General features: G+C 45.8%; 1 pseudogene; it reads right to left on the minus strand.

The window, feature by feature from the left end:
* Positions 1 to 1,558: 1,558 nt before the first annotated feature.
* LOC127054309 (cytochrome P450 2H2-like) lies at positions 1,559 to 14,168 on the minus strand (annotated as a pseudogene).
* Between the last annotated feature and the right edge of the window lie 2,266 nt (positions 14,169 to 16,434).

Consider the following 16,434-nt stretch of genomic DNA (forward strand, 5'->3'; position numbering starts at 1 on the left):
GAAGAAATCAGCGCAATAGTATATGGATAGTCGATGGATAACGCTGTGGTAGTTAAATTAAGCATATGTTGTCTTTGACTTCAATTCTGCTCACTTGAAGCTCCACAGCCCCATTCAGTGGGGGTGCACAAGAGAAGAGAAGCCAGAATTCCACACTAGTTTTGCTGATCATTTGGAAGCATGTCATATAAGAGGAGCTTGGAATGTGTGTTTTGATGGTGAATGGTCATTATCGTAATCCAATCTACGTAGAATGACTGGTCTTATTAGAACCAGGGTAAAAGCCTTGCAGAGGTTGGGAAGAGCAGCTGGATGGCTGCAGCAGATCAACAGAACTTCTTTACTAAGGGTGATAAAGCATCGTTTAGACTTGCTTATAACATCAGATGGCACTGTGGTAAAGAAGGAAAATTAAGTTTAGGGCTCAGTGGGAAAGAATCAACATCAGAAACAACTCAGGATGGGTGAAGAAAAAGTAAGATACAAAAATAAAAGCCTAGTTCTGCAGCCTTTACTCTCATCAGCAGTCCTATTGACTTAAATAATTCTCAGGTGTAGTCCCATTGAACATAAGAACAGCCATACTGGGTCAGAGCAAAGGTCCATCTAGCTCAGTATCCTGTCTTCCAACAGTGGCCAATGCCAGGTGCCCAAAAGGGAATAAACAGAACAGGTAATCAGCATATAATAAAATAAACAGAACAGGTTTGACGTCCCTATCCTCCATGAATTTATCTAGTTCTTTTTTCTACCCTGTTATATTCTTGGCCTTCATAATATCCTCTGGCAAGGAGTTCCACAGGTTGACTGTGCGTTGTGTGGAGAAATACTTCCATTTGTTTGTTTTAAACCTGCTGTCTATTAATTTCATTTGGTGACCCCTATTTCTTGTGTTATGCGAAGGAGTAAATAACACTTCCTTATTTACTTTCTCCACACCAGTCATGATTTTATAGACCTCTATCATATCTCCCCTTAGTCTCTTTTCCAAGATGAAAAATCCCAATCTTATTAATCTCTCCTTATATGGAAGCTGTTCCATACCTCTAATCAGGCCTAAATTCTGCTCATAAAAGAGGTATTGGGGAAAGGCAGTGGATGGCAATGAGATGGATAAAATAGTCTCCCATGCAATTCTTTTTCAGCCTGTTTCAATTAGAGCATATTTATTTGTAAGACAAGATAAGGTTTGGGGGATAAAAATGTCGGCAGTCTCCTCTCCTCAGCGTATTGTACAGTAGCTAGCACATGCCAAGCTAAGCTTCCAAAATGGTACACTGGAAATGAACTACCACAAAAATCAACTGAAAACATACTCAGCTTTTGTCAAGAATAGAGTCACATCTGAGAACACTGTAGGGTTACTATACCTGGCTGGGGTGGGAGCCATTATATATTTATTTTTTTGGTATTACAATTAATTTTGTTAAATCCCAGTTACTTACAAAGCCGGGTTATTTATCTGTCTCTGTTACAATACAGTGAGTTAATTTCTGTATTAATGAATCCAGGACCAGAGACAACAAAATTCATGCACTAGTCTAGCACACTGTGGTGGCTTTTCATGGTCTTTATCGAGGCAAAACACAGAGCTGGTATGGTTTTGGTCTATTTGACACAAAACTCGTCACTAGAGTTATATCAATGTCCTTGGGGTCAACGAGAGGCTTCAAGGTAAAATTCTGCAAAATTGTTGTCAGTATCAAAAATATCTCCATCCGAGCCAGACCCTCTCCCACGCAAATCCGCTTCCCTGCAATGAAAAAGGAATATTGAGGAGATGCAGGAGATCTTTCTTTGCAATACATGTTATATATTGTTACAATGAAACTAAACCTCGGGTTTAAAGTTAGTTGCACAGAGTGATTCAGGGTAACGACCTGGAAGATATTGGCCATTTCTCAGAGTTCAGGAAGGTGTGAAAGTGTTTGGGGGCTTTAGAAGTCTTTCACCCATTGTTTTAAAGGCTGAGCTCCATATAATAAGTGGCCTTTTAAAAACCAATATGTGGAGACCAGTGGGCAGATGTGGAGTTTGGTAATAGTTAATGCAGGTCCTGTGCCAGTTAATACGTTTAAGGGAGGAATTAAGAGATAGCGAGGTGTAGGCATGCTGAGTAGCAGAATGGAGGAGAACAGCATACAGGGTTTATTAACAGAGTGTAGGGATCTTCACTGATTGGAGTAAAGTTGAGAAGTTAAGCAACTCCTACTGATCTCTCTCCAGGTGACTATGCAGATGGCTTCTGCCCTGTAACATGTTACTCCCTTCAATTTTACTTTTGCATGCACATTCAATCACAATTTGTCCACGGTGGGCTGACACAGACAGACAAAGGAAGATGTGAAATTGCCAGGCAGAGTTGAGAGTAGTGCATATTCAATTAGTTAAAAAAGAGACTGGAGACGGACAGATGCTTCGCTGTTGTGAGAGGCTCTGCTTCAGGGATGGCCCGAAAAGGCTCTGCAGACTACAGTTAGAGAACTCTTTGTATACTCAAGACAAAGCTAAGAGAGAATGGTCTGGGACCTGAAACAAACATGGCTTTTTTACCTGCAGAAAAAGGAATGAAGAAGTCACTCTTCCTAAAGGCACCACTTTCATCCAAGAAATGTCCTGGGTTAAATTGCTCTGGCTTTGGAAATTCTCTGCTGTCATGTAGGACCGATTGCAGGGCGGGGAATATAGTGGTGCCCTGAATTAGCAAACACAGACAAAGAGAATTAAAGTGGACACTGTCCAAAGCAGAGAAGCCTCCAGAATTCACTGGGCTGGGCAGTGGGACATGTTTTTCTTTCCTTCATTTTCCTGCATCTCCAAGAACCAGAACCAGAAATATTAAAATTCCATGAGAAAAGGTAAGCCCATCAAATGGGAGCCCACCTTCAACAAGAAGATCCTGGAATCTCATAGTTTCTACATCAAAGAGGTTTGGAAAAGTCTGGCTAAGATCCAGAAGTGTTAGGTGCGTCTCTCAGCTGCTATTTGGAAGTATTTGACATTCCCTTGTCTTTATAATTTAGTCATCGCACCAATGGTTTCTCCATCACTATTTATAAAAAATAAAATATAATAATAAATAAAAATAATAATAATAAAGCTAAAAAGACCTATACAACTCACAGTGTAACTCAGTTAGCAACCTAAGACATGGTCACTGTGAATTGTGGTTAACACATATTAACACATCATCAGGACTAAATCTTGGAGGAGAGATGGAACCAGCTCAGAAACTGACCTCCCAAAAGAGGTTCAAAGAAAGAAGGAAAGCTTTGCACAGCCTGCTTGGTATCTATTCTATATCTAAAAGTTTGAACTGGGCTCTAAGCCTATCTTCTGTAAGGAGAGCTGAGCCTGTAGAATGCAGGGTTCTGTTCTTCATGCCGATAACAACTGGAACGTTGTTGGTAACTGTGAAAAACATGTCATACTAAAATCAGAGCAAACATTTCTATTGTGAATAAGTCAAAACTGTATAGTGGAAAAGGCGGAAGATCGGGCCCTCTCACAGAAACGTTGAGAACAAACCTTGGGGATAATATATTCTCTGAAATGAGTGTCTCTCGTCACTGCATGTGGGACACCCATCGGGACAATGTTAGCAGTTCTCTGCACCTCGTGTATCACAACATCTGTGTAGGGCATCTGGCTTCGGTCCGCCATGCAGGGGCTTCGGCTTCAGCCAACCACACGGTCAATCTCTTCATGAACTTTCTCTGTCATCAAATGAACAAGGTTAACAATAAAGCTAAAGAACAGGATTCCCATAATTTTGCGCCCATTCTGTTACATAGTCAGAAATGCAATACACAATTCAGCAGATACATGGTGGGAATATAACGAGTTATAACAATATAACAGTTTTGGGTTACAGAAACCATTGTATATGGTATTGAGGATAAAATGCCAATAATGTAATTATTAAGGCAGTGATATGGTTCATAACTGGTTATGTTATAAAAGAGCACAATGTGATGTTATCACCAGAGCATATATCTAACTGCTGTGCAAGAGATTGTGGCCTAAAATCCACCACACACTCCAGTCAATCATCCACATGAGCTTGGAGGAAGCCCATGAGGTGGGAATTAGCACTGGATATTAGCTGGGTATTGATAAATCTCTAACACTTGCCTTTATTTGAGGGGAGGGTCTGGCACTCTGTATCTGTATGAAATTCGGAGATTTTGCTCTATGGTTGTTATTGAAATATGTTGTACACTTGAGGGTCGTCCACTGCCAGTTTTCCAGTGACAACAAAGCAGGGGATCCGCTCGCAGGAGGGTGTTAAATTACCATTAATCAGCGGGGGACTTTTAAACAAGAGATTTACAGTGCTGTAAGCAGGGGTGAAAGTAATTTACAGGACTTACCGGTACTGCCGGAGTCTTGAGGGGGTGTGGCCTCATCTGGAAGAGGCGTGGCCTCTCAAGATTTAAAGGCCCGGGGGCACTGGCTTTGGCTGGGAGCCCCAGGGCCTTTAAATCAACTAGGGGCTCCCAGCTGAAGAGGTGGCTAGGAGCCCCCTCTCGGGCTCAGGGGCAAATTAAAGGGCCCAGGGCTCCTGCCTCCAGGGAACCTTGAGTTTTGTGGGGCTGGAGCAGGGATTTAAAGGGTCCAGAGCTCCTGCTGCTGAGGGGAGCCCCGAACCCTTTAAATCCTGGCTCCAGCCCAGCCGCCAGAGCTGCGGCTGGGATTCAAAGGGCTCTGGGCTGCCCGCAGCCGCAGTGAGCTCTGAGCCCTTTAAATCCCAGCCCCAGCCCGGCCGCTGGAGCCACAGCCGGAATTTAAAGGGCTCTGGGCTGCCCGCAGCTGCAGGCAGCCCAGAGCCCTTTCAATCCCCACCGTGGAAGCCGGTGCAGTCCAGCACGGCATACTGCCTCTTGCCGGTACACCGTACCGTACCGTACCGGCTTTCTAAGAGAGCTGCACAAGCATCACACAATGGGGGATTGCTCCACTCTGTGACTCAGCAAAGCCCACCAGGACATATCTGAGCTAGTATTTTCCAGGCACACAGAGTGCGGATACAAAATAGGGGACAGTGGCATCATGCTTTTGCCTTTCTTCTCCCTTACCTAGACTTGAAGCAACAAGAATACTAGGAAGACCAAGCCTTGAACTGAGGAGAATGGTCTCAGGTTAAAGGGGAAGCCTGTGAATTAAGGATTGTAACATACCTGCAGCATCCAGTGGGGTGAGAAAAATGGCTTGATCCAAACACTGCATAGTCTAAAAAGGTTCAAGATTTAGACTGTGTGCTTAACTTTTATTTTCTTTGGTAATTCTCTCTGACCTTTTGTGCCTGTCACTTATAGTGACACTTAAAATCTATCTTTCTGTAGTTAATAAACCTCTTTTATATTTTACCTAAAACAATGTGTTTTGGTTGAAGTGCTTGGGAAATCTCAGCTCAGTTTACAAAGGCTAATGGATGTCCTCTCCACATCAAGGAAGGGGTGGACTGGGTAATGAACTTACACTGGTCAGGCTTCTGACCACGAGAAGACGGTACAGCTCAAGGGTACAAGGCTGGGGGCTTGGGAGATTTGCTGGTGCCTTTCTCTGTGTGATTCGTGAATGGCTCAGGGAACATTCATGCAATTTACTTAGGTGTGGGGTTCCACATGCTGTTGTACTCAGTGATAACAGCTCATGAAGGGGTTTGCTGCCTGTCTCTAGCAAAGCATTATGAAAGACAGCCCAGGCTGGAAAGTTAAGGGGGGAACAATGGTACTTCAGTTCCAGGTTGTACCGCAGGGATCCTGTCAGAGAGGGGGCCACCTGACAGCCCTGGAATACGAAGGCTCCTGTTACTCATAAACCAGGCACCTTCTTGTCAGTGGCAGCACAGGTTTCTCCTGCACAAACACACACACTTTCTCCCAGCCCAAAATCCTTAGCTTGGACTGGGAGGTGAGAAAGGAATCCAGTCACAATGACTTACTCAGGCTGAGGACCCTGTGCTGAGATCACTCATGAGGAGGTTGAGTAATGACAGTTGTGATGGTGCTTTTCAAATGTGGACACTTGTCTATGCAAATTGAACTAAAAAACCCATCCCCAAACACATCTCAGTTTCACATAAACCAGTGAACAGCTTGCACGCGGCGGTAACGTCAGTCACTTCCAGCCCAAGCCAGATTTGATCTGATGACTTAAGGGACAGGGGTCTGTATCCATTAGAGATCCCTTGAGCCATGTAATCCCCTCATCTCTCCAAGATTTAAAATTGTGTGTATCTGTACAGTACCTTCTATTTCTGGGTATTTCAGAAGAATCAGGAGCGCATATGTCAGGGTGGTGCTGGATGTTCCCGTTCCAGCCAAGAATAAATCCAAGGTGCTTCTTACCAAGTTATCAGTGTTAAATTCCGACTGGCTGTTTTGACGTTCCTGCAGAGAAACTTGTTATGGTTGTTTGATCATTGACTGTAAGAGAAGGGATCTATTCATACAGGCCCAAAGTCTCTCAGCTTCTACCTGCTCTGTGTCCCACCTGCCATCTTTATAAAAATCCTTATAAAAAATAGGCCACAGCCCTGAAGATTGCAGTAGCACTGCAGGGATGTTTTGGGTCATTGCTGTGGAAACACATGGTCTTTTCTATTAGAGGAGAATTGGAGCTTTACTTTTCCCTGGTTAATTTTCATCTGTATCTTTAACTGTTGTTGTTGATTCCCTTTGCTTTCATATTTTGTTTGGATGGGCAGCACTAATGCCCTTGAAAACTTTGAACCAGAAAGGAAACCAAATGTCTCTAACCAATTTTTAGCCTTGGAGCCAGAAGGACTGAGTCTGATGCTCCAAAGGAAGTGAGATCCCCACTGAAAATGCAGATGGCCTGGCTACCTGCTGACCGAGGGCTGCAGTGGAAGAATACCTGCTGTAAAATATTGCAGGAGATTAGCAGGAGGGGTTTCCAAAAAGCTGGTAATAGGTTAGGTCTGTGGGTGTGGGCATAGGAAGCCATTAGAAACTGGTTTCTCCTGCTAATCCCACTAATGCTAACACATACCAGTAAAAGTGCTTCTGTCCACCTTATAAATAAAATCTTTTCAATGGCTAACCTCCAACAGAGCTAATGTACACATTGCCAAGTGCTGTTGATACCTGCTTTGGGTGCTTTGTCCTTTTAAGACATATCTACACTGCAATTAAAAATCCACAGCTGGCCTGGGTCAGCTGACTCGGGCTTGTGGGGATCAGGTTGAGGGGCTATAATATTGCAGTGTAGGCATACGGGCTTGGGCTGCAGCCCAGGCTCTGAGACCCAGAAACATCTACACTATTCACACAAATGAGGTGAGCAGGGCTTGGCTTTTAGAATGTAAGTTCCAGGGGCAGAGACCAGGTCTGCCTTTGGGTCTTATACAGAGTGATAAATACCCACGATAGGTATAATCCACTCCACAGCAAAGGGGAAGGGCGGCTGCCCTCAATTACCTGTTCCATTTTGATGAGGAAAGCATCAATGAAGTCTCAAGGACAGCTAAGATCCAGAGACTCTTTGTGCATCTTCACCCTCTCCAGAACAAACCTTTCAAATTCCTCTGCATTTTTAATTAACAGCTGGTGAGGCCCAGGGTTATAATCCATGAGAGTTGGGAAAAAATTGTACAGCTAGAATGATGGAAGGAAAAGCACATCTTGGTTTATCTGGACACAACAGATCATCAATTGACTCAGTTGACTCAGTTACAGCAGCACAATACAATACATCTGTAGCAAATGGATTCTAAAGAACTTCCCTAGCTTCACTAACTCATTCTACTCAATACACACCTATTCCTCACATAAACTGCAGTGACACTCAGTTCTATTCACTACAATAATCTCCATTATTTCCAATGCAACAGCATCACCAATACAAACATGTTCTTGAAAATCACAATCAAGTTCCCAAACCTAACTCAGAATACAGATTTTCCTAGGCAGTAATAAAACATTATTGACTATACAAGTAAAAGATATCTTAGTCTTCCTGCAGTTGGAGTGAGGGGGCCAAATTCTCTGCTGCTGTAACTCCGTTGATTTCCACTGAGTTTGGCTGTTGTGCATTTGGTGAGGTTTTCAGCAATGGGATATGTGAGTGGCTGTGTACCGGAAATGAAAAGGAGTTTGCTTTGCGGGTGAGGAATGCGACCACATTCAGGTACTTCATTGTGAATATACTAAGGCATGTGAATTGCAATGGTTTGGATGCTCATGTTTTAATTAGCAATTTCCTTGATTTTTACCAATAGTGTTGAAAGGGAATGTCCTTAAGCAAACATAATTCTGAGCAAATGAAGTGTTTTGTGCGGGAATTTAAATTATCCTCAAAAACAAGTTTGAGGCTGGGACTGGTAATAGCTGCAGCCTAATGAGGAGAATAGGAACATTATGGGAATCTGAATAATAATTTAAGGAAAAGTAACAGTGAAAGAAAGAAATCTCTGTCCCTTCCCCCATTACAAAGGAAAAGAGTGGAAAAAAACCACTGAACACACCTGTGCCAGGAAAGAGCGAAGGAGTTCATTGTTTTCCTGGGTGAGCTTAATTATTGTCAGAAACTTCTGGTCTTCATAGTCAAACCGGTCCCCAAAGACAATGGAACAGATGATGTTGGAGACAGCATGGGTGAGAGGGATGGTGGGGTCAAAGGGTCGCTCTGCAATAAAACCAAACCAGTGTCCAGTTTTTAATTCAGTATTTTCACCTACAGCATCGCATCCATTGATGTTACTAGGACGTTCTGGATGTCCTGGCCCCAGGCCAAGAGGGTAGTCCCTAACATTCATTGGAGAGGGAGAGTTATGGTCTCACAGTTCCAGGGTAAGCTGGGCTTTAGACCCCTTTCAGTCCTGCTCAAGAGCCCCCCTCAGGTGACAGGCCTGAGTTCCTGTCCCTCTCTGAATGGGAAGAACTCCTCAGTCCAACCACCCGTGGACTGAATATCTGGGCGGCAGGCTCATTACTTCCCAACTATGGTAGCATGACAGGTTGCTCTGTGCTGGGCACCCGCGAGCCCTTTCCCTCCACGGACCTATGACCAGCAGGGGATCAAAGTGACTCAGAAACAATTTCTCCAAAACTAAGTGTTATTTATCCTCCCAAAGGTAGGCAGCACACAGAACAAAAACTAGAAACAATAAAGGCTTCTACACACATTCCTTTTACCTAAACAATCTTTCCTTGCAAGCTTTGGTAAGTTCCATTCAGCTCAGTTACCTCCATCTCACTCAACCCCCTTCCTGCATGGGTGAAAATCCATAAGGTTTTAGTTTCCCTGTTGGATGCTAGTTTCTGTCCAGGAAGAGAATACTTTCTAAATAGCTGAAGCTATGGTGGGGGTGTTCTCAGATTAACAGCTTCTCAATTATTACCCTTGGCATCCTCTCTGACCGTACTTATCCTGGCCATTATTTCATTTCCTCTTAGCGTACCCCTTTCAGCCTCCTTTTATTTAATTCAGTACAGCCAGGCAGGATAATATCACACAGCTAAACTGAGGTGCACAAGCTATTTATGAAAAATAACACAGCTATTTCCTTCATTCTCCACATAGGGCTTCCCCAATGCTATCTCTGTAAATTTATATTAAATAATTATCCCCATTTTGCTGGGAATCAGTTTTCACTCTGTCTCCTCTGCCGCTCTCTGCTTGACACTCACTGATCTAACCAGGGACCATGGGTCCCTCTCTGAGTGACACCTGCCACAGGCCTGACAGACAGTATTCCTTTCAGAACAGGATCCTGCATTCAGAAGATTCTGCGTCAGCCATTGCTTATCACATCATCATAAACTCCTACAGTGCAGTGGGACCTATACAATATTCAAGGGAATTGTCTACAAGACTTCACCTATCTGACCTGAGACCACATTGCACAGGAAGAACATCCAGAAGCAGCATTTTCTCCATGCAGTGTGTTCCTGCCTCACAGCAGACTTCTGCTCATGTCCCTCACCCAGGCAGATTTCTTTTAGATCATTATCTACAGGAGTAGCTGCCCCTGGCTCAGGATACACAAGTGGCAACAGCAGTAAAGTGGCTCTCTCTTGTGTCTGTATCACGGGTGGGGAAGGTTCTCCATGCGTTCTCCTCTCACACACACAATTCACCCAGATGGAGAGTCAACTTCAATTTAACTGTTGCACTGTATATTGCAAGAAGCGGGATGGTCTTGTGGTTAAGGCAGTGGCCTGGGTCTTAGGAAATCTGGAGACAATGCCCAGCTCTGACACAAACTTCCAGGTGTGACCTCGAGCAAATAACTTAATCTCTCTGTACCTCTGTTCCCCATCTCTAAAAGAGAGAAAATAATTCTTCCTTTCTCCACTTTTTCATTTTCATGTGTATTTAACATGTTCGTTGCTTGGGGCAGGGACTGTCTCCAACTGTTTGTTAACACAACCTACTGGCAAAGGAGCCCCAGTCTTGGCTGGGACCTCTAGAAACTAATAGAACACAAATAAATAATAAAATAATATTCATCACTTAGAAAGCACTGTAAATTTACACAGTGATTTCAAACGTTCCTCAGGAGGCCATCCCCGTACAACGTAGGTGCCAGACTTGTATCAGACATCTAGCAGAGAAGAAAATCAGAATAAGGAAGCTGTAGGCCTGGGTGTCTTAATAGCCCAACACACTGAAGATAAACTAATCCACTCTAACATGGTTCACTGTGTTAGCTTCTGCCTACTCTGGATAAACATTTTCCATTTGCCCATTGGCCACAGATCAGAGGGTAGAAAACATGGGAAATAACAGCCAGGAAAGGTCATCTCAGGAACTTTTGTCACATATTTTTCTTTTAAATTAACAGAGGCTATTATATGTGCAGCTAATGGCTTGAGTTATAAGGTGTTTGAACCAAAGTTAGTATCACAAAATAAAGGAAGACAAGAGTCTTTAGCTGACTCCTCAATTCCTGACATACATGCAGCAAATCCCCACCGTGTGTGTTTCTGAGCCTTGCAACCAGAAAACGGGCTTCCTCTTGGATTCGTTCCTCAATGCTTTTCTTCCCCATCTCAAAGATTCTCAAGGTGGTGAGGGCAAATCGGCGAAGCTGCTTCCACCGTTCCCCATTGCTGAAAATAATGCCTGGAAGAGGGAGGAGAACAGGAATGAAAGGAGGGCATGGGGTGAGGGAGAAGACTTAATTTGCTAAATTTCTAACCTAAGGAAACATTTGTTATTGAAAGGTTCAACATGAATGCAAACATTACTGTATGCGTGTTCCACTGGAGACACTACATTACACTGATATGTGTATGTAACTCAAAATCCCACACATTAATCTCATTGCTGTTTATAGAAATTATGAACAAGAAAAATAATTCCATTGGTTGCCTTGCCCAATGGCTGTATTTTGTTCTCCAACACAGTGTAAACTGTCACAGTAATTAGAGCAAAGTACATATACTGATACCATGTAAAAATAAGAAATTCACTGGGACATAAATAGATGGGTAAAGTTAGTATCCTTCAAAGAACAGAGCTAAGTGAAACATAAGCTGTCTTCTCAGTCATGTTCTCCACATACAGAGAACATCAGCGCTACATGCCAAAGTTGTTAGAAATGTACCTCCTCCATTGATAACCTTGTCAGCCAGTGCCAGTTTTCCTCTTCCACTGAACTCATCCGCTTGAAAAATCAGAGCTTCCTTCAAAGCCTCCTGTCCATACAGCACCACAATTCGCAGTGAGCCCAAGTATATTGTGAAAACCGGGCCATATTTCACATTGAGCTGTAAAAGATTAACACAAAGAGCCAATACATTTTACTATAGCCTCTTCAGAATAAGAATGAGTGTGGATCTAATTACAAACTGAGGAAGGAGCTCTCCTGCCACTTAGGGTTACACACAAAAAGGGATATAGGCACCTATATCCAAAATGTTGATCCTCAAAACCCCCAGCTAACCCTCTAGGCCAGCAGTTCTCAAAGTTATTTGATCTTGCCCCCCTTCTTTGTGGCTGTAGTCATTTATGGCCGCTCCCACCCCAGAAGTACATATACCAACCCCTAGCTCTGAAGGCAGGGCAGAGCAGAGCAGCAGAAGCTGATGGCTCAGTGCCCACCTCTGAAGGCAGCACCATGCCAGCAGCAATACAGAAGTAAGGGTGGCAATGTGTAGGGATATTAATCAATACAGTCAATAAGACTTAGCGCCGCGTTGGCATCCTTACTTCTGTGCTGCTACTGCCACCCCGGAGCTAACAGCCAGAACCCCACCGCTTCCCGGTGAGGGATTGGCAGGGGGGTGGGGGCAGGAAGGAGAGCCCCAGTCCTGGTGGCAGTGCTCTGGCTGTCAGCCCCGGTGGCAGAGTTCAGTCTGTCCCTTGTATCCCCACCTCCAGGATGTGCAGGGTCCGTTGGCACGAGCCCAGCCACTCAAGACTGACAGCCAGAGCACACAGCTCACACCTCCCTTGCCCCATTCCCATGCCTCCCTTGCAAGGTCTGCCACACACAGTAACTCCTCACTTAATGTAGTTATGTTCCTGAAAAATGCAGCTTTAAGTTAAACCATGTTAAACTAATCTAATTTTCCCGAACAATGTAATGTAAATACAGGGGTTTAGGGTCCAAGGAAAATTTTTAGGGGCAGACAAAAGGCATTATATACAGTACTGTACTATTCTGTGGTTGGGAAGTGTCCCTTTGCAGCAGCAGCGGCAGTTTCTCTGGAGGAGAACAGGCACCAACTTTGCTGGGGGATGCTCCAGGCCCGCCTGTTCCTTTCCCCACTCCACGCCAGGCCCACCTCTTCCCACCCTAACTCATCTCCTCTCTGGAGCAGCAGCATCCCATCTCCTTCCCCTCTCACCTCTCCCTCCCCATTTGGCGGCACTTAGGACTTTCTGGGAAGGAGGGAGAAGAGCAAAGATGCAGCGCTTCCCTGCTCCTCCCTCCCAGAAAGTCCTAAGTGCTGCCAAACAGCTGTTTGGCAGTGGGGGAAGCGCTGAGAGGGAGGGGGAGAGAGGGAGAGAAGAGGAACTTGTGCAATGCTCCCATGTAAAGTCGCTGTTCTTCCACAGAATTGTACAAGCAGTGGACAGAGCAGGCAGCCAAATGACGTTATAAGGGAGCATTGCGCAACTTTAAACGGGCATGTTCCCTAATTGAGCAGCGACTTAACTTTGAAACAACGTTAAGCAGGAGGACATTAAGTGAGGAGTTACTGTAGTTTGAGAACTGCACCTTAGCAGGAATGGTACTCACCTAGGATATGGGAGAGCTGGGTTTAACTCCCCCCCTGCCCATACCTGATGTAAAGAAGGGATCTGAAATTGTGTCTCTGTTCTCTTTAGAGAGCGCCCTAAACCACCCGCGGTGGGTCGTTCTGGAGCAGGGCTCTCTCAGTCTTTCCTGTTGAAACCGTTTCATTGCACATCAATAGCTGAATAGTCACTGGAAAACAAACTTGGGTCTCCCACATCCTGGGTGAGCAGCCTAACCACTAGGATACAGAATCAGTCTCACTCTCTCTGTAGCCCAATGGCTATGTTTACTTGACAGAATACAGCAACAGTGTAGGCCTTACCCGTGTCCTGTGAAGAAGGCAAGTATCATTAGATTAATTTTACATGTGGGAAGCACACAAAGAACTTCAGTTGCTTCCCCAGGCACATACGCGGCATCAATTGAAGACCTGGGACCAGAACCCACGGCTGCTGTCTGCCATTTCCCTGCTTAAACCACCAGACCACACTCCTCACTGCAGGACAACCTGTACAGGCTGCAGCACAACTGAGAGGCCGTATTCTGGTTTACCTGTGAATAAGACACATTATCATAAAAATAACATATTGCCAGGAACAGGTTGCATCTAGCATTCAAGATTAACTATTTCTGTGGAAAAAACATTCAGCCTTAAACGTGAGGAGTTGAGCCACTGTGCAAACCCCAGAAATTTCAGTGTTCTCTTTCCCCAGGCTCTGCTTAACGCCCACGTGAGCCAAAGCCCTGCATAAGGAGAAATCCCCCTTACCTCCTGTATAGATTGAGGCAAACTCCTCGTATTGAGCTGCAGTGTGTTCTCTATGATGGGAAAAGCAACAGGGCCAAGTGGCAGCTTCCCACTTCCAGACATCTTTCTCCATGCTGAAAGGAAAAGAAGGGAAGAGACACAAACCGTCAGGAAAACAGTTGTTGCTCCCAGAGGTTCCATTGCAGAGTGTAGCGATTATTCTGGTTCTAACAGGGGGTTACTTTGTACTTTAAAACCTCCCTTTTATATATTGTGTGGTGGAAAAGCACAATTGCAAGTCAAGCAATTAGCCAACAGACTCTCAGTTCTTCTGGGTCAACAACCCTAAATATGGTCTATAAAGGTTACTGAATAACTCCTTTGAATCTTTGTTTGCATATCGTCTGTGTTTGCCCCTTGTGTACACACTGACAGAGCACAAAAATTAATCATGAAGCAAATGCCTCTAAGGTTGTCCAAGCTTCCATGAAATCACTGTCCTGTGACTGTTGTACCAGTCCCTGAAAGGCTTGGTGCCAGCTGGAACACTATATACATACAGTGAGGATTGCCTTTCATGCTGTTATACGGGTTTTAGACTAAGGCTGGATGAACAGTATACAGCTGAGATAAGAGGGACTGGATTGCACCTTCCTCTTCTCTGCCAGCCCCTCTATGAGCTGGCCTTTGCCCTTGTTGCCCCCGGCCCCCATGCCACTGGACAATCTGTGGCACGAGTGCGAAGACCGAAGAGTCTAAAGTGCAACTGTATGAGACAGGTGCTAAGTGCCCAGGCGAAGGAACCTGCAACCGCCAGGTGGAGGGGCAGGAGCCATCACCACCAGGGTTCTTCTCCTGGGGGAGAGCCAGAAGCAGCCCTACAGCACCCTTTGCAGCCCAGGACAGAGAGAATAAAGCCCAGCATTCATAGATTCATAGACTTAAGGTCAGAAGGGACCATTATGATCATCTAGTCTGACTTCCTGCACAATGCAGGCCACAGAATCTCATCCACCCACTCCTGGAACAAACCCCTAACCTATGTCTGAGTTATTGAAGTCCTCAAATCATGGTTTAAATACCTCAAGGTGCAGAGAATTCTCCATCAAGTGACCCGTGCCCCATGGTGCAGAGGAAGGCAAAAAACCTCCAGGGCCTCTGTCAGTCTTCCCTGGAGGAAAATTCCTTCCCAACCCCAAATATGGCCATTAATTAAACCCTGAGCATGTGGGCAAGATTCACCAGCCAGCACCCAGGAAAGAATTCTCTGTAGTAATTCAGATCCCATCCCATCTAACATTCCCTCCCCTTTACTTGCTAATAATCAAAGATCAATTAATTGCCAAAAATTAGGCTATCCCATTATACCATCCCCTCCATAAACTTATCAAGTTAAGTCTTGAAGCCAGATATGTCTTTTGCCCCCACTACTGCCCTTGGAAGGCTGTTCCAGAACTTCACTCCTCTGATGGTGCAAGGGTCCGGTGCTGGGGCTTGTCCCTCTCAGGCGCGGCGGGGAGCCAGGGCGCCTCCCTACAGGCAGCAGTCCGTGTAGGCTGAACCCCTCAGCAGGGGCTGAGGGAATAAAGGGTCTGTAAACAAGGCAGAATCCCGGCCCTTCAGCAGGGCTGGATACACACAAAGTTTATAAGCCCAGACCCTTAGGCAGGGCGGGCAGGAGGCAGACAGGCTCCGGCCTTTCAGCAGGCCGAGCAAACACAAAGTCTATAAGCCCGGCCCTGGGGCAGGGCGGGGCAGTAAGCTGTTCAGGCTCAGGCCTGTCAGCAGGCTGAGCAACAGTCTAAACCGTAAGTCCATACAGAGGCCTCCTCAGGCCAGGGAGACGGGGACGTCTGCCACCCTTGGAAGGGTGGCAGGGGGGACGCAGGCCCTCTCACTCCACTGCATCCCAGCCCGGGGCCCTAGCAGCAGCAAGGGTTCGCTGCAGTCAGTGGGGAATCCTGGCCGCAACACACTGACATCGGTTCAGGGTCCCCTGGAGCCAGACTGGGGTCGGCTACCCCCGGGCCACTTCCAGTCTCCCCCTCTCTAGATACCTGTCCTCCGCTGGCGTTGTCCGGCGGGTCCCAGACCATGGGTTCCTCTGGATACTGGGTAGCAGGAAGCTCCGGCAGCTCCTCCGAGTACTGAGCACGAGGCAGGTCAGGCCAGTGCTCCTCCGGGTAGTGAGCACGGGGCAGGTTGGGCCCGGAGGGAGCTCGGGCACCAGCGTCTGTCCTCTCCGACAGCCTGCGGCCAACTGAGCCCTGAGACCGGGCTTTTATACTTCCTGTTCCGCCCCTTGACTTCCGGGGGGCGGGGACAGGCGGTGGGGACTCCGCCAACTGAGGCATCTGCTCTGGCTTGTCCCTCTCAGGCGCAGCGGGGAGCCAGGGCGCCTCCCTACAGATGGTTAGAAACCTTCGTCTAATTTCAAATCTAAAACTTCCTAATGGCCAGTTTACAT

Source organism: Gopherus flavomarginatus, chromosome 6 (assembly GCF_025201925.1).
Source record: "Gopherus flavomarginatus isolate rGopFla2 chromosome 6, rGopFla2.mat.asm, whole genome shotgun sequence".
Lineage (NCBI taxonomy): Eukaryota > Metazoa > Chordata > Testudines > Testudinidae > Gopherus > Gopherus flavomarginatus.